At 33.4% G+C, this 23,733-nt stretch overlaps 1 protein-coding gene across 5 annotated transcripts in view; it reads right to left on the reverse strand.

The window, feature by feature from the left end:
* Positions 1–21,808, reverse strand: part of LOC105151608 (retinal guanylyl cyclase 2) — a 52,363-nt gene extending 30,555 nt beyond the window's left edge. For 2 of the 5 annotated variants that reach the window (XM_087416730.1, XM_011065420.2), the window contains exons 1-2: positions 18,567–19,271; positions 3,008–4,650 (exon numbers count right to left, since the gene is read on the reverse strand). The gene's annotated coding sequence lies outside the window, so the exon portion shown is untranslated. Of the gene's footprint in view, positions 1–3,007; positions 4,651–18,566 lie in introns of all 5 variants that reach the window. The other 3 variants (XM_011065421.2, XM_087416732.1, XM_087416731.1) reach the window with 3 other exon arrangements.
* Positions 21,809–23,733: the final 1,925 nt, after the last annotated feature.

Below are 23,733 nucleotides of genomic sequence, written 5' to 3' on the forward strand. Positions count from 1 at the left end.
TCATACGCTCGGTATTGATTAAAAAAAGTTGTCGTGCTGCAATGCTTAAGATTCGTATTTTCTCTTTCTCCCCTTAGCACGATTTAAATGTCAACAACAGTAATATGCTAATTACCTGGGGAAATTCACCTTAACATCTATGAGGCACTTCGAGAGCATGATTTTCCTATTACGTAGCTTAAATCAGTTTCGAGCGCATGTCAAGAACCACCATCGATAAACGCATTGAATCAAATGCATCGGCCCCTGATGGGTACTCATAACGATTTCCGGGCGAGCAGCTCGACAGCACCCAGGAGACATGCGGGATAATCATGATTCTACATCCTAAATTGGAAATGTGAGCAGAGAAAACGTACAGAGAGAAGATAGAAAAATGTGGAAGTCGTCGAGTGATTTTAAATGAAAATGGCCAGTTGAATTTTACAGTCACTCGTCAAAACATCGTTTTGTTACTTTATGAACGATGCTAGGAATGGAGAAGTAAAATCTTAAAACATTCTCGAACTATTTCACTGTAGAAATAATTCTCTTCGTTCCAGCATAAACTCATCATCAAATTCATCGTCATTTTTTTGTACTAGTCTCTATAGACATTCGAAATATTTCTTATAGACGTACTTGTAAAACTGTCTGAAAAATGATATTACCAATTTTTGTTAAATAATAAAATTTTCCTGAACAAAGCAATTATAAGAAAAAGCATTAAAAATGTATCTCATTGTGTCTTAATTTAATCATTCTCAATATATTATCTACACACATATCGGTGCTTTAGGCTAATAATTCGATATGTTATTCATTATTTCATGGCGTTAAATTGGAATCATATTATATATCATATACGAAAGTGATCGATTATATGTGTATGTGTGTGTGTGTGTGTGTGTGTGTGTGTGTGTGTGTGTGTGTGTGTGTGTGTGTGTGTGTGTGTGTGTGTGTGTGTAGTTACTTCACTTCTTCATTACAGATGATTCTTAATATTGCATTAACTAGAATTCCACGTTCGCTAATTGAAAATTCCATTACTTCTTTCTGTGCCTTTTAATATCTTTCCATATAGATCAATATATCATTTGTGTTTATTATCGAGTTTAAATTATTCTGCTATACAGTCTAATTGCGTTATGCCTTATGTAAAATTTAACTATTTCTAATTTAATTATTTCTTATTGATTGTGCATATTCATTTTATGAAATAAACTTTATAATATTATTAATTTTTAATTAAATTTTATATCTAAATACAATATAAATTTTTATGTAAAGAGATAACAAATTTCTCTGTAAATAAATATATAACATTTTTAATGGATTGTGTTAATAGAAATGATGTGTATGGGAATAATTCATTATATTAGTAATATAATTAATAATAATTAATTATATAGTAATTAAATAACATTACAATCCGAAGCGCCACTACGGTCTAAGTATTAAGATGTTGAACTAATATATATATATTATTCAAACGAATGAATTAATTTCAGAAATAATAATTACGTGTCGATATGGTTGTCGACATTAACGCAATTAATCTGAAATGTAATAATCCCCCCAAAATTCCCCAAATTAATCTTAAAAAACTGTAATAAACTTATTGCGAAAAAGTACGGAATGCAAGAGATACGGGTTCGACTCCCGACCGAGGCAATATTTTTTCTTAATACTTAGACCGTAGTGGCGCTTCGGATTGTAATGTTATTTAATATAAACGGTCTTGTTTCCTGTCTTATTGTATATAGTAATTAATATTAATTATTATTTTTAAATGAAATTTTAACATATTATTTCAATTTGTATTTCACTACAGATATTCCATAATTTTTCTTTTTCATGTCTTATTCTTTCTAACGAGTCTTTCTAACGACGTTTTAATCTTTTAAGTTTATTTTTAGAAATATCACCATTGCTTATACACGAGATCTTTACAAGAGAAATTCAATTTTTTAAAAATATAGCGTACTTTTGATCAAAGCGATATAGTAACGCTCGCCTAAAGCAACGTTTGCACTGCTCGATCATTTAATTCCTGTCGGATCGTAAATTCCCAAGATTGACGGTAGGTTGGCACATTAAATCCCATCCAATTCGCGTCAAATACAGAAAGAATGGGATCAACAGGTGATGAATCTGTGGCATAGAGTACGCTAAATTAGCGGACTTGAGAAATTTAACGTCACTGTCGCGCAACTTACCGATGATTCGGAAATAAATTGTTGAGTCGAACATGGTTCGTTTCCGTTGACGCAAATTTTTACTTTTTACGAATAAAATTTCCTGCGTGTAATTTCTTCATAGAAAAATTTCTAGGAAAACGTCAGAGATGATCGAAGAGTTTTAAAGTATTAAAGCTAAAGTTAAATTTACATCAGGCATTAACCTGTCGTTTATTTTTTTATCGATATATTTATTTTTGCATTATTATTCTTAAGTTTTTCCTTACTTTTAAATCTTTGTCTCAAAGATATTAATGAATTCTGTCCATTTTCCTTCTTTATACGCTGTAGCTTTTCTGAGAAGAGACTCTAATCCTATAGAATATTAGTCCCGAATGTTATCAAAGAGGCAAGAACAAACAAGGTTCGCCGATAGTCGTAATGGCGTCGTATATTACAATCAGAAAACGGGTCAAGTTATATAGTCCTATGTAACTTTAGATTTATAGTATTGATATATCGCTAAAATAACAATTTAGTAGCATCAATATTATATTGATAGAAGACGCTACAATTTAATGGTTACATATAATTTTTAATACGCAAAAGTTTATAATTAAAACTTAAAAGACTTCACAAACGATAGTTAGAATCATTTAGAATAGAAAAAACATGTAGAAAAATTAAGAATTGGCGCTGATGTTTGTGTACATTTTGCTACTGTTTCTTGTAACTTGTATTTTCTTCTAAAAGTTTCAGCTTTCTAAGGTGCTTTATGTTCTCTTGAAAAATCCGTATTCTGAGTTGCTGGTGAATTTTATTTCGGAACAAAACGCAAGTTCACATACCTGCAAAGCACTACACGTGGCGGAACAGTCGATTCTTAGGGTTGACATCTTGAGAACTTCTGCTTTTACATGACGACGTCCTCACGTCACGCCTCTTTCTTAATAAAACGTCCCTTCGCGTAAAATGGTTAAAACGATTTCTCTCAAAATGGATATCGTGCAAACCACTTTCGCGCTTACACATTTTGTCGCACCGTCGCCGCAGGGAAAAACACTGTGTCACGTCAGTTTTTAGTCACGTTGAGTTTAAAGCCGCGTTAGCGGAGCTTGCACGCGGAGATTGAACAAGAGATTCTGAAACATTGACCTAATTTATGGCAGCAACAGTTGCACCACTATTTCCATCCGCGATTTTTGTTCAAGGTTTTGTCGTGACTTTCAATATTGTCAATTTGCGATATTAAATATTTCTCTTTATTCTATTTAAAAAAAACGTTCGCAGAGGCCGATAATCCATAATACATTTTAATTTTCCATTATTACAGAGATAATCAAACATTTATGGAACTATATTGATTGAGCGTGGTGAATAATCCAAATTTCAAAACGTATTTTCTTTCACTGTTTTAAAGTTTAATGAATAGAAACATTTTCGCGGTTACAGCGGTCTTTTGTGCTCGTTGAATTTACTCATTTAGCAAATTTTAAATTCTCACCGATTACTTTCTATATCATTTTCACTCATAAATGCGATTTTATCTCTGATACTTCCATATATAGATAGTTTCTGTTCACAGAAACGTTCACATTTACATGCCAGACGGTCGACCATTAAATTATACTTCACAATCGCGTTCACTTATATAAATCGTAAACCAAATTCCATTTTCATTATTTCCATTCCTCCAAAAAGATCGTTGTCTACACGATGTTCACATTACAGTCACATTCGCAATATATCTGTCTCAAATTTCATATAAGAGATAGAGTAGTTGAAGCTAAAGCTCGATCTTTGTTAGCTCTTGGTTACTGCCAATCAGAGACAATAACATACGCTCGCTTTACCCAGAAGCAACATATACCAGAAGACGATATCGAGCGTGCTATTTCCGGCTACGTCTGTCCATGATTCAAATATCGGTCTGGCGGAGCGGGATGGCCGATTCGACCTTGACTCTGATCTCTCGCACACTTTAATGCGTTGCTATATATACATATGCATGGGATCGGCGTTCCGGAAACGTCTATCTGCAGAATATATCGATCCCGCCGTAACGATGGCGGCGCGAGAGCGAGGATCGAGGTCGTTGTTTTTCGGGATGACTCCCTTGGAAGGGTGAGCCACTTCAAGGGGCGAGTGTCCGCGTTCGATCGTCGGCGCAGCTTATTCGTCCCAATTTGAAAGTCCGTCCGGTGCCGGCCGTTCGGCCGCCACCTCACCCCGATGTGACCGAATCGTCGCTGATCGTGCGACGCGACATCCAGCTCGATAACGCGCGTCAAATGTCGGTCCTCGCATTTCGCCGCGGGTTATCAGGCCTGGTTGACGATGCCAAATTGGGTGAATTAGGGCGAGTTAGTTCGATGCACCTGTAGCCTCATGAAATCCACCGACGAGGCTATATTGCATCTGAAGCGATTATGACGTAGGAGGCGCGATGATTGGCAGGCGAAAAGGTCGTGCGTGTTTGCAGCGTCATGATCTGTAACAAGTAATGAAAGCTGGTAATTATGGGCTGCCAATAATTTCGGGTTAATCTTGTCCTGTCGCGCCCCGAGATGTTACGCGGCGGAGAACAATGAATCTCTTCGGACATTGTCTCGATATTAGAGGCGCCTTTATCGAATCTATTGTACATGAATTTATGGAAGTAATTTATTATCAAAGTTAACGATTGATATCGACACATATATTTGAAACCTCGCAATCTGTAATAAAAGCTCGTAATTTTCCTTTAATTCTGTCGATAATATTACATGTCTTGGGATACTACATGATGAGTACCTAATAATAAAGTCATTATTATCGTAAATAAATATTTTCTGATTATAAATTATTTTTTTAAATATCTTGTAAATGAATTTATAAAAGTTGCAAGAATCGATATGGTTCGTTTTTGAAGTATTACGATTAGATGATAAAAATCAGTCGAGTACTTATAAATTATAGAAACATATTAGATTAATCCTATCGCATCTCGTCAAGATATCATCTGATGAATGATATTAAATTCATTCATCAGGAACAGAATTTTGGATTTAATACCGATTTGGCTATTATCTATATGTTGCAAATATGTTTATTAAACTTGTTAGGAAATACATATTTATGGAAATTATGACTGAAGAGTGATATACACATGTAAATGCATATCATGCATCTGGCAACGGCTAATGGAAGCCGTTTATGAGCTGTTATTACTCTTGACTTAATCCTATCGAGTTCTGCGCTCGTGAACTAAGAATGAGATTAATTATCGCTCAAAGACAAGGTGCGAAGACATTTCATTAAATATCAAAAGCAGATCAAGTGTTTCGATTTAATGCATTTAAATACAGTTGTGACATTTGTGAAAATGATAAAGCACTGATTTTCCATTCGAATTTGCAACAGAATCAATAGTACATAGTTAATATCTCGAGGGGCAATTAATTTTGACTATTACAATCAAATAAATGTGACTATTACGATCGAGCTGTGGGAAATCTATTATATTTGAACTACGGCAGAACGTGCTGATTTTATGCGTGCATTATTTATGATTATTAAAGATACTTTATAATTTAAAACGGAGGGGGGAGGTTCAGTTATATTAGATTATAAATTACGTTGTCAACATTTATTAACATGATAAAACAATACTCGTGCGATAATTTATGTTATCGTTTCATGTGTTTTAAAATTTTTTAAAAATTATATTTAAGAAAAAGGAATTTTCATTTATTACAATATCATTACAATATCATGCATATAAAGCATTCGTTGAGGATAGCAGAATGACGTTTGATGTAATCCTTTTTATGTGTTATACTCATATATGCGCATAAGTTATTCATATTTAATATTAATGACAGGTATTCGCGAAGAGATGGGTTACTAGGTCTGGTTAAAGAGAAAAAAAAAACAAAAGATCGAAAATTTGCAAATAAAAACGATTATGGGATTCCCGGTTCGCGATAACGAGTAAAGTTTTTCGATTATAACTAAACGATATGGCCATCAGAATCGCGTAATAATAATAGTTTATTTTTTGCTCTTTTTATTGTAAAGTATGTATATGTATATATATATAGCAGATATATTGCGTTGCGCAGCTGCCGTATTGCGAATAAACGTGTAATACGTTTCTCTTTTTTCACTATATCGACCAAAACCGCAGAATCAAATTGATCTTCAAAAAGCTCAAATATCTCGCGACGGTCTCAACTTCCATCCGTATAAATTTGCTTTTCCGATCCAAATGACTCTATCGTTATTAAACTTCAGAAATAGATGCAAGATATATAATGGCGACGATGTATTCACGAGAATTGTGCAAGAGAATGTGTCTGCACTTTACGATTTATACGCCGCAGAGAAAATTTTTTAAAGAGAAATATCGTCCCTTTACTAAAATAGCGTCTTAATTAATTCAGCGTTGTGAATATAAATTACGTAAAAGAGGAGCAATGCGTAGATAATCTACCTTTTAACATAAATTATGCTAATGGGGCTACGCGTTGTCCACTTGATCTACCTCATCCCAAAGTCAATTAACTCTTTGAGGGATTAGATGATGTATTTAATCTTCTCGTTCAATGAGAAATCAATTCAATGTTAATTTAAAAATTTATTAAAATAGTGTAAGTCGTTTGCGGTAGAAAAATATTTTATGTATATTTCTTCTATTAAATGATGCACTTCTCATCAAAATATTATTTTGAATCGCAAAAATGAGGTCGGTCGAAGTAAAAGTACCGTTAAGAAAAACTTGGTAGAATTTAAAAGACTCCATGCTTTAAAATATTTCTGAACGTCACTTTACAATCGTTTTTTTTTTTTGTAAAGTTACATTGAATTTGTATTTCATCTTTTTTTTCTCACCGTGACTCAAAACGATGGAAAAGGATTGTTTAATTTTATTGAAAAGTATTGCATGTATTCCTGCATTTCCTGCCACAGATTTGAATCACGTCATCCTATTTAAAGATTAACGGTTACATTAATTTATTAAGAACCAAATTATATTTTTCAGAAAATTTACAGCATTATATATATAATATTTTGCCCATAAAGATTATTAAACCGTATATTGATATTTGCTGTATTTATTTGATCGCAATTATACTGCATAAATTAAAGCGAGCTTCTGCAGCAAGTAGTAAACTCAACAAATCGAATTTGTAAGTACAATGTTTACTTGAAATCAAACAAGAAAATATTCCCTTTTGATGTACACAGATAAATCCCGATAATCATCAAAATTATAACGGTGCTTACGTATACGTGCGTATCGATCCAAATAATGAAAATTAGTCAATCACGTGTGTTTGCGGGGGATAATCCCTCCATTACGTAGTACACAAGGTGATGCGCAAATTTATCCCATCGAGGTTTCCTGCCCAATTTCCGTTACCGCTCGTCCGCCACCGGTGGTCGTAACTTGTTAGTCTATATAACTTGTTAGTGATTGGATTGCCCGGATTAAATGTGCGAAAAGATTGTACGACCGACGTAAAACATACATTTAAAAAATTTGTCTTGCACATTTTTTTTGTGTCGCGCACGTTACTATTTGTATTCGTCTGTATCGACATGAAAATATCTATTTCCTACAAGATTTCCCGCTGTATTTTATATGTGTGTCGCGTCGCGATGGCATAATCGTTTAACGAACGCGTTCAAGAAATTCTCATTGTTTAACGAAAGCTGAAAACACTACATTGTTACATTTGTAATCTTAAATTATATTCCATTTGAGTTATTTTTAATCATTTCTATAGACTGCCACTCAATATATTTCTCAATATATTGTTAACACAATATATTGTTAAAATAATAATTAAACAAATTAACAAATTAATTCAAGAAAATACATTAAATTTGCCTCAAAATTAATTAATTATATACTAAGTACGTACATTAATGTTATTTAGTTGAAATTAGGTTACTATTAGGGCTTGAAAACACGTTTACACGTATAATTAGCATATCCGTTTATTATAATAGAAACATTTTTCGGAATACACGTATTTTAAGTAGGGCTATTATTATACGTTAAAAAAATAAACATTTACGTGTATATTTAGCACACATATCTATAAAAAATGTTTTTTCAAATATTTTCACGTTTTTATAATAAACATTTTCCCTTTATTATAAAGTCATCCTAGTGTGATGGGTTAAAAAAATAGAAAATTTTTTTTCAAGTGTAAAAAAATGTTTAAGTATAATAAAAATGAAAAAAAATATGTATATAAAATAACATTAAAACAGTATATTCGGACAAACATTTCTAATAAATTAATATGCTAATTCTACGAATAAATCTTTACATCTTGTGTACATTGACTTGTATACAACGGCTTTAAAGTGCACTTTAAAATGTTAAACTATAAAAAAAAATATTAAAAATAAAATCGATTTTTAATTTTATAAAAAAAAACGTTGTAATATTCGACAAAACGGTTTTCAAGAAGAATGTGCTAAATGTATTTCTCGTTTAAATACAATATATTATATAATATCAAGCCCTGACTTAAAACACATATATTCGGAAAAACATTTTTAATAAACGGATATGCTAATTATACGTGTAAACGTTTTTTCTGAAAGTGAATATGAACATTTCACAGATAAACATTTCATGTTCATATCTTCAAAAAACGGAATAAATCAGAACTTTAGTTATGATTGCCCCTTTAATATTCAGCAGTGCCAATCAAGTAAAAGCAAACGCAAATATAAGTGCATCTGACTAATTGTATTTGATATATTTCTTATTATAATTAAGAAATTAACGATTATTAATACATTATTACATTATTGAGACAACGATGATAATAATTTTTTTACTTTACTAATTGTAATCTTTCGTTTATAATTAGCAGTAATGTTACATAATACATGATTATATATAATTATTATATTACAATAATGTTACATAATACATGATTATATATAATTATTTTATATATATATATATATATATATATATATATAAAATCATTTTTCTATAAATGTTATTTGTCATTGTATTAAAAAAATTCCCTTATAATTAATTTTATTTTACTGATTACCAGAATATTAGAACATGATGTTACCTTTACAATTTGTAAAACGTTCTGCGCAATTGTTTACAATAAGAAAGAGTCTTTTACGTATACTTGCGAGTTAAAACAGAAATCAATATTTAGCCCGAGGCACGTTACATATGACGCTGCAAACCTCGGTAACAATTCCGTCCTCTCGTAGCCCGGTGTCCGAACAATGTCGTACGTTCTTCTTCAATGTTCCCCGCTCCACATCATCGAGGGGAAACTTTGTGCATCGCTAAGAAAAGAGTATCGATCCCTCGACGCCAAAACGACAAATTTAACAGAACTTTAAGAATACGGGAGCAAATGTCTTGGAAGAAGATACTATGAAGGCCGCAAAATCTCTTTCCCAGGACATAATTCCCTCTTAATTGCCATCTATCCCATCACTCGACTATCCATCTATCGCTGATCGTCCGTAACTTCGAGATCAACAGCGATTTACGTGTAAAACGACTGGTATCAAAGCGTATCTTATATAATTCCAATGAAACAATGTGAAAATGTCAAGTGGCACAGGTGGGTTTGCGTGGGTGATAGCGCGAGATGTTGTTATGAAAGTTGGAAACATTTTAGCACGTTCGTTGGTGTTCGATGTTGTAAGACGTTTTTCCTTAGGGAACAGCTTCATTTCAGGTAACAAGAAATAATTAAATACCCGGTATAAAATATACTGCAAATAAAAACAGCTTAGAAGAAGCTGCTTTTCTAAATTATATCTTATTTATCATAGAAAAAAAAAACGTTAAATATTTTATTAAAAGCGAGTTTAACGCATTAAGATATGCTTTTCATAAAGAAGCATATATTTAATAAACGTAATATTGAATAATCGTTGAGATGTATTTTCCAGCGCGGAATTCCCTACAAAAACGTAAAAAATCATATCAAAGATTAGGTAACTATTAAGGCCGTTGTATTCGAAATATTAAATTTCCAAAATGTTATATACGGTACACAGAACAGCTGGCATAATCAGGAATAGCACTCTAAAATTACACCGACAACACAGAGTGCGGAGTGCGAATGATTATTGATTTTGTTGCGTTATTGTGACTAAGTTATTCAACCAGTAGCAAGTCAATCATTTTATATAACGTAACCGGCTACCGAGCGCACGTTTCTCTTACTATAAAGCTACTGTACAAATGAATAAGTTCTGCGAAATCGAAATACGGGAAAACGGAGTTGAATAAAAAATGTCTGTTGTCCCGAGAGGTGATTGAGACTTGTTGTCGTGTATGGTAACAGTTGGAATGTTGTATGAAGCGATGTACTTTTGCAGGCGCAAATGAATTTTACATTCGCTATCTTGTCAATTGCAAAATATAGAATTAGTTAACTAATGAATATTAATTAACCTATTTTCCTGAAATTTGCAATATACATTTGTTTACATATTACTATTTGTGTTGCATTGTAGTGCAACACAAATAGATTTTGCACATTTGTCCTCACTTATAAATTGAAATCAATTTTCAGGTATCAATTATTTTAATGAATGATTACGACTTTTTTAATAAAAATATCTCAATTAGCATTTAATATTTCGATAACTGCTTGACTGTTACGAAAATTTATTTGATATTAAACATAAAAAGTTTTCCCATTTAGCTATATTCGAATCTTGTTTGTCTAGTTTCTTTAGTCTAGTTTCTTTCTTAGACTAACATCTGACATTGTTCATGTCTCAAGAATACTCATGTATTGGTAATAAGACAAGAGTCATTTATTTCAATTTACAGAAAATATGTGACATGTAATAACCTGTTAGTAGCATCGCTGAGTCATTCATGATCCCGAAAGATACGCGTCAAAATCACTGAGAAAATCTGTGTAGCTGTCTCTCGCATGGAAAATTCCCAGGGGGCTGCAACGATGCAACAAGAACAAATGGACGGTGTATCTCTTATTGAGCAGGCACACTGTGTGCCCGAAGGTGAACAGGCTGTCGAGAGAGCAAACGGAGAAGAATGTACCGCGGGAAAACCACCATCCTACGAGCTTGTCCCTACAGTCTGACTCATAAATCATATATTAAGCAATCTAACGAGCTCCACCCGACATGCAGGTTTGAAAAGATCGTTTATTTGAAGGGTAGAGGGATCTCACTTTTACTATTGTTGGGTCATATTTTATACATGGTGTGGTAATGAAAGTCTCTAAGATCGTAAATTAAAAATGCTTAGATTACAGCAAATCAATGAGATATTTTTAATGAATGCCTCTTTGGAATACAAGAAGACTTTTACACGTTAATTTCCTCGTTAATTCCTTCATTTTCATGCGTCTTAATCGTTTATTGCAAAGTATTCCAGCGACAATACAACGTTCTTGGATTACCGACTGATGCTTTATATTCGGCATTTTAAATTTGAAATTGAACGTGAGAGCAAGACCTTTTCATTTCCGTACACCGAGATAAATTTTTTATTAGTTCAGACAAGACCATTTTATGTTCTTCGCTTTGTAATCTTGCCCTAGAGGAAATCACGAAAGTGCTGGCATTTGCTTTTAATTAAAAGCTTCGAGTTTTAACGATCTGAGTATTTAGTGAATTTATTAATAGGCAACTTTTTCCGGCACGGATATTATATACATTCTACATTAGTAGAGATTAAAATTTAAAATCTGTGTATGCAAAATATCTTTGATGATAATGGAGAACAAATTATTGGGATATTATGAATTTTGAGTTAATTAAATTTTGATTAACTGCAATTAATACAAATTATAATTTTAATTAGTCTTTCTATAGTCAGACATCAAAAAATCTATATTTCGAATAATTTATTTCATTAGCTTTATGTAAGAAATCATTTCCAAATTGGAAGTACAATAAAAGCGTGATTGATTAATGTAATACAACTATATCTATTGAAATTAACTCATCAAATCTTTACTGAGTAAATAGACCAGATTTAAATACAACTATTTTCTAACGAAACTCTAATAGAAAGTGATTACTAACCGAAGGCTTCAAATTTACAATCAACTTTGGCAATTTAACTCCAAAACTTTTGTTGAGGTAAAATTAAATAAAATTAACTGATAACAAGATTTTACAACATTATTTACATTTTCGGAGCCGAAACTACACTTAATTTGCCGAAATGTTCTAGTTTTCGTTAAACATTGAACCAATTGCCACTTCTCTGTTCTTTGTTCTCTCTTCTGCGGTTGGATGGTACACATTCCAGCAGTTACACTGTATAAACACAAGCCCACATTCCCAGTCATGCGATAGTCTCATCACCGTTACGTCTCTCTTACCTCTAGCTCATCAAGATTGTTCTGCGAATGTGGACTTCGCTGGCTTTCCTAAATATTTGCAGGTAAACCAGACTGTTTAAGTTAAGACGGAACGACGGAAAGTTCGGCTTGACAGTTGCGCCCGAAACTACAGTTTCATTCTGACGGTTCGTGGCCTAGTTGAAGAAATAGAAAGTAATAAAGAGAGACAGTGATGTTCATCAACAGCGAGGCAGGTTTTCCATTTCGGCTGATATTGTCTGCCTCTCGCGATATATATACAGCTATTTGTATTTACACAAGATCGATTTTGTGCCATTCAGTACAACGATCGTACACTCTCGAAAGCAATTAGTTTTCGATTGAGCGTCGCGTGCAACATTTTAAATAAAAATGTTTAGTCACCGAGACATTTAAACCACTTGACCAGTCCTTGACCAGTCTAGCGTGGATACTGTTTCGATCCAACTTAAAGACCAGCTTAGGGATAAACACGGATAAAACTTGGGGACAGACGCTTTAGATAACATCCCTTTAGATACATCCTCTAAAACCTAAGCCAGCTTGATGTAGAACAATTTTAGCGGTCAGAATTATATACGGGAGAAAGAAAGGACGTAATCTCATTACTTTCACAAAATACAGACTTTCACGTTGTTAATTGTTTATTGCAAACATTATAATCTGTGTTGAAATTTCTATAACTGTGCACGTAATATCGTTAAATGTCGGGAATTGATGGAAATTTAATATCGATAAAATGACAGTTGTAACTTTATGGAAGTTTAATGTTATAAAGTAACAGCTGTATTATTTAATAGAATTTCAATATCAATAAAATAAAACTCGCTGCCCGCGTAAAAATGCTGCCCATAAAAATAGAATTTTCAAATTCTCCATACGGGACGAAAAAAAATTACGCGCCGACGAGTTCCCTTCCCTTCGCATTTTATTCTGTTGACACGTTTATCGACTTTGCTCCAAGCAGCTGTAAACCAACTCCTAAATCTGCAAAGAAGAAAGAATAGATAAAAAAAGAATACTGGTCTCTTACTCAGAGCTACTTCGAGCGATCGTGTCTGAGGCTCGTGAAAATCGAAGAGGGACGAACGAGCAAGCGTTTCCTCCTTGTTAATCACAGTAAGCTGCTGTTGTAAATATTTTCCAGCAGACCGGTCGAGAGGGACGTATCAACGACATTAAAAATATAACCAAGCGCATTCAATATTTCTTCGTCGCAGATAATTGCCGGCTCATTATATAAAATACCGCGCTGTATTTTCCGATAATCGCAACGAAAATACGATCTGTCACCGTCACCGGCTGCTTTATCGTTGTCTGCATCATATCGGCGACGACGGGGCTCGAGACGCTCTTTATTTAAAGCGCTTTATTAATCGATACTTGAGTGCTTTAAACGCGGAAATTAACTCCTCGTGGAGCATCAAGACGATCATTCAGATTGTGCCATTAACTTATTCACATGATAAATACTGGGCTATTATTTCGTTATTGAATGATGTAGAAATGATGTTGAAGTGATATAGAATGCCGCGATAAGATGTTATTTTCTAATCAACGGACTAAATAAATTGTGTGCATATTTAAATGCCCTTATCATTTGCGCTGCTTATTTTCTCTAGCAATTTTGCACACTTCACAATGATAATCCAGCTTTGACGGATTGCACACGTATGCAGCTTAATGATTTAAATCTCTTTTCATTGAAATTGTCTATTTTTAATTTTTCGCTATAATCAAGGATTATAGACAATCGGGAGAATTGCTCCGTGAGTAGTCGAGTTTCCATCAGAGTTTTTAGTTTAATCTATATAAAAAACTAATAGAAGAATCGCGCTCGTATGTATTAAATATTATATAAGAATAAAATAAGACCTAAAAGAAACGAACAAAAATTATTACTAAAATTTATTATTAATATAAATATACAAGATAAGACGCATTAAACCTATTTACTTTATTTTTATATAAAAAAAGATTTACTAAATCTTAATATATTTCTTTAAGTAAACATTTACTAAAGTAAATAAACATACTCAATAATAAAATAATAGTTAAATCAAATTAATGATTTTTGTATCAAATAAATATAAGCTTATGTTTAGTATTCTCTAAATCTGAATCAGTAGATAGTCACTAATTGTCTAGTGGCATATTTTGCACTGATAATCAGCGAAGTTCAACTAAAAAAGGAAAAATGTTTGACCATATAACTAAAATACTAATATTTACACGTTAATTTCAATCTTCCAATACCATATTCATTGAATTTAAGCACTAAAACAAGGTTAGTTAGATCAATAAAGATTAAGGATCTCACATTTAATTCACTGATTACCAGTGGCATACTTGACACTGATATTAGTGATTATCCACTGATTCAGATTTAGAAAGTAAATATTTATACTTAGAACTATTTAAACAAGTATTATCTGAATTTTGTATTTTTTTCAATTAATTATTTTAATTATTGCAATAAATTAATACATAAGAAACGCACGCAAAAATTTAGATAGGTACATTAAAAACGAAAAATTCATATATAAATTTATTTTTTAATCCATATAAATTTATGCTGGGCAGCGCAAACGCTATGAAATATTTTACGTATAATTTTTCTGAGAATCCGGAATACTTCGCGGACTCGAAATCACGTCCGCACACTTTCTCAAGCACACGAATTTTAAAATATAATTTTATTATGGTTCCTATTCTAACTATTAAAACGGCAAGTTGAAATAATTCGAGCATTTGAGTTATTTTGTGCGAATAGTCGAGATATTTTAATATCAATAGTTTAAAAAAATGTCACAAAGAGTGAAGTTTCTTAATCATCGAACTGCACGCTTAAAAGTCGCGTAATTATAATAATCCTGATATCTCTTCGTCACGCGATTCCCGCTGTGAAAATCCTGGTCCTCTCTCTGGTAATGGAGTTACAAATAAGCGCGAGCACATCGTCATGGCGAGCCACTTTCATTTCGTATTCCGCGCAGGGGTGATAATGGTGGATCAACGCGGCTTCCGGACGTATCCTAATAAAGGAGAACGGAACTTTGAGTGTTATATTCAATATTATACAGAATGAGAAAAAGGTTTCTTCCATTTAGGAGTCCGCCTATTCAAGCGGATTTTTTTTCAATACTCCATATAACGGCGTTGAAGTTGCTTTGTTGTTGGTTTCGCTTTTTTTTCTCACTCGGGTTTACTCCGTTATTATGCGTTTGAAAATTAAAGATAAATATCGGAGTGTACTATTCTTATTAATGTAATTATAAAAGTTTAGAAAGATTTATATGTTCGAAGAACTTCGTTTTCAAGGTACAAAGCTCTTTTATACCTCCGCACAAAAAATTTTAGTGGACCAAGCGTACAATTTCAGTGGACCAAGCGTGCAATTTTTGTACCTTGGTTTTATCTTCCGAAACTTTCAGAAATGAAGAAGGATTTATAACGTGAAAAAGAGGCTTTTCCGGATACATGTCTTTTTCGCGCATATACCTACTTTTATCACTGTTTTAAGAGGGATAAGATAAAAGTTAACACTTAACAACGATTTCTTCGCGAACGTCAAGTGATTTATAAATTTGTATATTGCTTTTTTATAATATTGATTATAATTTCCAAAGTATAATAAATTTCTGCTTTTTTTCCTCTGTGCCTCTCTCGTTTGACTTTTGTTCCAAAAAGATATGGACATAATTCAATGCTTCCCATTCTATACACGCAGTCTTTTTATCTACCGCGTATGCGAGTGAGAATTCCTCTATTTTCCTTTTACTGCGGCACGCAGAAGAGTGGTTCACTTGCGAATGCAGGACTTTTAGTAAAGCGTTGTTACTTTACTGTCCGTGCATCCCAATTTAGAGTGTCCTGTTTGAAACAAGAACGGGTAAATCATGTTAACACGACGCAAAATGAGCCGCGATTATCAGGAGTATCTAGAAGACCTGCGAGTTTTCGCTGTATGTACAGTGTATACGTTAATGCAAGAGAAATTCCTTTGAACGACGCTTCGCAATTCTGCTGTAATTTACGAAGAAATTAAATTACATTTTATATATATATATATATATATATATATATATATATATATATAACATCGAAGTCGAAGGAATAAGGAAAGAAAACGGAGTTGAAGTGTAAGTAATTGCGACTGCGTAAATTTTCTCTGTGAATTAATAATATGCATGTTTAAATAAAGAAAATTAAATTGCGAATTTTGTTACTTTGAAATAGCAAATTTAATCAAAAGTAATAAAAGACTCTTGTAAAGTTGTCTGTCCAAGAACTCTTGTTTTAAAATTAGTTCGACCCTTTTTACAGATTGATGTTTTAAAGTTCATCAGAATCTTTTCATAAAATAAAGACATACCGTAATTTAATATTACTTTTAATATAATTTGGTCCTGCAAATGACCTCGAACGCACCTCTTACGCAAGTAATTGTAAATCGTCCTATCGAAATATACACCAATTAAGAAGCTAAACAATTTTAGACTTTTGATTCAATCTTAAAGAAATCAGAAGTTTCTGTTCTTAAATCTTTTACAATTAATACTTGGCACGATAAAAAACCGAAATAGAAAAGTTGTAGATGTTTTTTCGATAGAAAGTATTTAAAATAAAATATTTCTCACAAATCTACCATTTTTCTACATTCTGCATAATGTACGCTTGAAAAATTCTATTAAAATATTATAACTTAAATAATGACTAAAAAAAGTTATTAGCAATTGTTATATAGATATTTAAAATTAATCTTATATAGCCTTATATTTATGTCATTAAAAAAAATAAATACTTCACAAGATAGATATTTTTTATCCCTCAAATCAGAATGTAATCAGAATAATTGGAATTTTCCAGTGTTATACTTTTTACAAAATAATGCAGAGGAATATCGATTTATGCAAGAAAATGCATTTGGTTTTAGTTTTAAAAAATACAGAGAGCTGTCCTCTTGTTTTCTTGAAAGTTTTCTTCGAAAATGGTATTCGATAAAAAGGCACAATATTTAAAGATTACATTTATATATTTTTCTAAGTAGCATTAAAAGTAAATCAGTATTGTAATTAACACCCGAAGAAAAGTTTTATACTCAAATAGTACTTAAACATTTAAAACGCAAAAATGTTTTTTCAATTATATGTCATAAACCAATGCATGGTTTAACAGATTAAAGTATCTAAAAGTAAAAACAAGACTAAAAAACAAAGAGAAAATTTTATTTATTTATATGTTTTTTTATATCCTTAATAAATTGCTAAAAACAACCGGTTCCAAATTAAACTAATATTTCATTAATCTCTTAACAATGGATACGTGTGCAACCATTTGGATTTAATGCTGCGCACATCTAACAATCAGTCAATCCTTTCTCCAACATCTGTTCGCCAAAGCATCCTCGATGATATTCCCATTCCGTTACAGAATTGTTTTGATATCCAAAATCATGCTGCTTAGCGGCTTAATTAATAGGACGAGAGACGTGCGAGAAGAGGGTCGATATGCAAAGTGCGTGGGTTATGTCCGCTTACTATGAACCATCCCGCCATTTACCGTATACGGCGGAGCAAACCGCGCATACTCTCGTGTGTGGTGTATTATCCGCTACATTCTTCTGTACAATTCGCTTCCTCGCAAAATTGTTAATTTTCCGCGAACCATCCCAAACGTACAATTAAATAAATCAACGCACCAATTAAGAAATTAAACAGCTTTTCTCAAAATCGCGTTCACCACGAGCGGCGGTTTTTAACGAGTCATTAAGACAATCTTTAGATTAACTTCAGAAACAACTATGAGAGTCCGTATTAATGTTTTGAATAACTGGTGTTAAGTCGCGAGCATACTTTCCCCAAAAGAGTAATTCACGCATACACAGGTGACTAACTTATATTTCACCATCTTGAGGGAATTCGACTTGAAATCGTCTTCTCTTAAGTCACATAAATACCGCCTGTTACACGTTCGAAGTAATTGCCGGTGTGATAAAGAAGCTTTAAAAGTAATGAAACACGCGATGAATCGAATGTAGAGTACTTACAAGGCGATCGCTAACGATGGCACTTAAGCTGCGTTTTCTTCTATTGGTGTTCTCTCATCCCTGCACGAGGATCCATTGAAAAAGATCACTGTCCCCTCCGCGGTCTCATCGCCGCTCGCTTCGACCCGGGAATTCAAAAGCTCATTCACAAAGCGAAGCCTCTCAAAGGTGCACATGGTCCAAAGCATTGTCCCACCGGTTCGACACGTAAGTGTCCCGTTCGTAAAGTAGCAACTTACTTTTGTCGCAAAAGAAAGAATGGAAAACCTTTCTCGGTCTCAATCGCGAAATGCTATTCTTCAATCTCGTGATCTTCTTCGGTCCAGAATTACTTTATAGCGGCTTTTTTAATTCCTGTGGAGCGCACATGTTCCGTGATTCATTTCCGCGTGTCACAGGCAACCCCGCGGCGCGCTCCATGCCTCGTCATCCCCCGGTCAGCGCGATGGTACCCCAGATACGGGGGCCCGTTCAGCGCTCGGGTGTCCTCCGGAGCGGCGTGGTAACGAGACAGAAAGTGATAACGATAACAGCGCACGCCGCAATCAGAGCGAACCGAACGCTTCGGCGCTCGGTATCGAACTGACTGAGCAAGAGCCAGCAGCTCTGGCCAGCTCACTCCTACTCTTACGATACGTGCGACGCCGCCACTCGCTATCGCGACGAAGAGAGAACGGCGACGAAGAGAGAGCGACGGCGGCGGGCGAGAGCGCGAGTCCGTCCCGGGGAAGCCGAAAGCACCAGCGCGCACGCCAGCAACACCAGAGGGTAGGCCAGATCATCCCTACCTACCCCCTTGCATCCAGAGAAAGAGCGAGAAGGCGAGTGAGAGGGAAAAGAGGGAAAAGAGGGAAAAGGCTCCTCGTCGCCGCAGACTTTTCCCCCGGCCTCGTCGTCCTACATCCGAATTGTTCTCTTTCTATCTCTTTTTTTTTCTCGTACGTGATCTCTCTTTTTCTCTTTCTCTCGTTCACTGGGACATTCCGCGGATCAGAATTGAAACTGGACTGGAGCTTGATTGGGTGCCTTCGCCCGTGCGAAATGGGACGTGCATCTCGATCCCGGTGCGGTCTCGTGCGGTCAGCGTGCGCCTCTTTGGGGTTTTCAATATCGAATGGTCTCGTATATGATGTATAATGTAATAATTTTTCTTATTTAGTTTCTTACGTTTTCTTTATGTATTTGGATTCTACGTCTCTTCACGAGATTTGCAAAAATTTTTAGAATGCTAATGTTGGCGTATACAAATTATTCGATATAGAGAAGAAGACAGGAACGTGAAATATTTCATACATACGTGTATTTCTCTGATCCATAAAATTAGACATTTATCTTTCTGTTATATTTGTCTTTCGAACCAACACGTTTCAGTGATATAAACGCATATTGTACGGACCGTCACGCAATATTCTAAACCTTCTCTCTCTGTATCTCTCTGAAAATAATAAAAATCATCTTCTTGGTGTCTCTTGAATTTTTATCCTAATTTACATTCCTCTCTAATATCAACTTGAAAATTACAATAAAAAATGGTATTGAACTTATTATGTAACTTTTACAATACATGTAAAAATATAATAACTTATTTATTGTTACAATAAAAAATATTAATAAATTTATTATGTATGTAAATTTATTGTATATGGTATATATATTGTTAACACAAAGTTATTTATGTTACGCATCTTTATATTTAGAAATTCCATTATAATTTTTTTAGTGCTATGTCTAACCCATTTAAAAGTCTCAATAAATGTTAAAATATAAGAATCCTTTTTCAATAATAAATATTATAATGCCGAATAATTTATACTTATATGTTTAATTTCATTCATTATTAATTACTTAATATTAAAACTTGTTTTTGATAAAATTTTAATTTTAATGAAAGAACATTGATTTCTTTCATCCTATCGAGAATCTAACGTGTACGTTAATTTCGTTGACCAGTCTGATGAGAATCGAGATAGGATCTATTCTTCCATTTATATCTTTATCCATTGCGAAATCCGGAATTTTCTGTAGATTGAAACGCGGATTGAAACGAAAGTTGCAAATCCAATGAGATGGCCCTCAACCATGTAAAATCAATACACGCTGGAAAGTCAAACTGTTAACGTAAGCATGAAAAGAGTACGAAAAATCGGAATAGTTATTCTTTTCACCAGTAACCTAGATTACTATGGACTAGACAAAGTAAATTCGAACAGAACGGAGTGTGGAGTTTACTAAAGTACGCTAGAATTATAGACGATCTTGGTCAGAAGTAGGGAGTTCTTTCGCTAAACTGTACTAACGCGAACTAGTTAGCGTTTGCAAATTAAAAGGAGCAGCAAATTCTTGAATTACTTTAATAATAGTTCCTTCTAAATATTCATTTATTTAGTATTCATAAGTCATAACTTGACCCACAAATCTTCCCTGCAATCGGAATTATTTGACTCGGTGCGAATTATTAAACTTCAATTAAGATCAATTGTCAATTAAAATAAAATTATTAATTTTTAATTTGATTAAGCGTCGCGGCAGCTTAATAATTAATAATTTTCAAACAATTACTTCGGCGGGACGATTTGCTTCTTTTAATAACATAGACAATTGAGAAGTAAATTAAGCTTTTACTCTGCTACTTTTTTTTCTTCTCTCAACGCTAGAAGACCCTCCCGTTTATCGTAGATATCCGGAAATTGGAATTGAACCTAACAATTTGATTGGGCGTCATCGACCGTACGAGATAAAATGTGTGCGGATTTCGGTGATGCGTGTATCTCGAGTGGAATTTAAACCCGAGTATGATAACATTTAAGTAAATCGCGCGCCTAAGCGATCCGCAAGATTTCAGAAAGAAGTGAAACTCGTTTTTACATTAAGAACTTTCGAGCTAACTCACCTTCGGGATTTAGCCCACATTTATTGCTATCAGTTACGCTGTCATTGAAAGAATTGAGATTGATACTTTTATTCTGTATCTACCTTGCATTCTCGATTTCACCAAGTGAGATATGTGCATATATTATACAATTCTCGAGAATAATCACGAAAACTATTTTAAGGATTAAAATATTTTTCCGTAGACTCACGTGACTCTCCATATAACAGATTCACATAAATATTCATTTCTTGCTACGTGGCGTCTTTCTAAAAAGTCTTGTTGTTCCAAATTTTCCTCCTACTTTTATCCTGTTTTTGTTTTTCACTGAATTTCTACATTAATAAATTACAAACCGTGCAACCATTAATTTTATATGCATCATACGATTGTAAGCATAATGATACATTTCAAAAGTTTTAGTAACAATGAATATCGTAATATTGTCATCAAAATTGCACGATTTAATTTATCTTGTCTCAACGATATCATAATGGAAATTGTTTTTGTTAACAAGTGAGATTCTGCTAACGTCACGAAAATTAAATAAAACATTGATTATCTTCGCGTAAATGAGAAACGCTTATTAGATCACAGCACTACAATGTGTATTCATTGAAGTAACGTCAAGTTTATAAGTAGCATGACTGGCTAAAAGTTCAACGCTATTCTTCAAGAATCTCGAACGATCCATCTTAGCTCCGCACGACAAATTTTTCGGATCTGCGAGCATGGTATGTACGAAGACGAATTTAATATGTTTTCTTTTTTCTTTTACTTACCAAACCTTCTTTGACAATTCGCTGCCACTCTGTATTTCTTATTTATTGGGACATTTTTCGTAGATTGAAATTGAATCTAATAATGATATTGAGCTCTATCGACCGTACAAAATAAAATGTATCCAGAGAATGTAGGTGGAAGATTCGCGTATATGAAATATGAAATTCAGTTCTTAAATAAATTATCAAACCACATCAAAAATAATTATTGTCTTTCTGTGCAAAATTATCGTGACAGAGAGAGAGAGAGAGAGAGAGAGAGAGAGAGAGAGAGAGAGAGAATGTGTGTGTGTGTGTGTGTGTGTGAGTCACACACAGACATTATTTTATTTAAGTATATACAATTGAATGTATAATGAAATATATTTATTGAAATAAGTTGACATACTTTTTTTGACATATTAAATTTAACATTACTTCAAAAGTTTTTCAACTTTGAAAATAGTAAATAATTGAAGCTACTATATTACACAATATTCAATAAAATATTGAGAACGTTGCATCCGCAATGTTGAATATTTTATAGCTACTCGTAAAAAAACAATTTGCAACGTTCTACCGTCGACGTGCGAAATTGACAATTTCGTTTTTATTAACTTAGCGCCGAACGATCTCGCCGCTTATTTCCATTCTCTCGGGTAAACACGATTTGAAGTTTCGGCCATTTTTGATGTCCTCCATGCTCGTTAGAGAATGTGTTTTCCACACGTTTTGAACAATTGGTATAGTCACCAGTTGTGTACATACGTACTCCAGTGGGAGTTTTCGTTAAAGTTTGCAACGATAAAATTGAAAAATTGCAGTTACGCCACTTCTAAATCAAAAATATTATTATCATTATTATTATTCAGCTCGATTACTAACGTAATAATCTTATATAATATTTAATGTTTCCTAGAATAATCTCGACTATGCATTTTCTCTTAAGGCCGTATTGCTGGTTTTGCTGGTTTTGCTGGTTTTGCTGGTTATTTGAATTTAATTCATTTGACATTAACTTTTATACTTAAATATTAATACAAATAATATTTCGAAATATACACAAAACCAAAATTCATATATTCCTAAATATAGACGCTACAAATACACATATTTAACGTTCTGTTGCGCGGTTTATGCGTGTTGTCTGTATAAATTGACTTCGTGGCTGATATTTCCGAGACCGTCATAGTGCAAACGTTATTCCTATTTACAATTATCGCAGGCAAAAGCATAACACCTAATAACGGTGCGTCATGTTCAGTCGTGAACATGCATATACGCATGTTGGCTTATGGCTGCACATGCACGTAATGGAAAACTGTGCGGAGGTGTCCGTGCAGAAATTTGCATACGTATCTCAACTGTAAATTAAGAATGATATATATCGGAAACTTTTACGCAAATGTTCATATAATTGCACAGATCCGAAAATATTTAATACTTTTATGTATTCAATATTCGTGTGTGGGAAGTATTTACTATTAACCACAGAGGTTAATTTTTATTAGCGAATTCATTCTGCGAATTCATTCTG

The sequence above is a fragment of the Acromyrmex echinatior genome, chromosome 2, assembly GCF_024713525.1.
Source record: "Acromyrmex echinatior isolate Ae372 chromosome 2, ASM2471352v2, whole genome shotgun sequence".
Classification (NCBI taxonomy): domain Eukaryota; kingdom Metazoa; phylum Arthropoda; class Insecta; order Hymenoptera; family Formicidae; genus Acromyrmex; species Acromyrmex echinatior.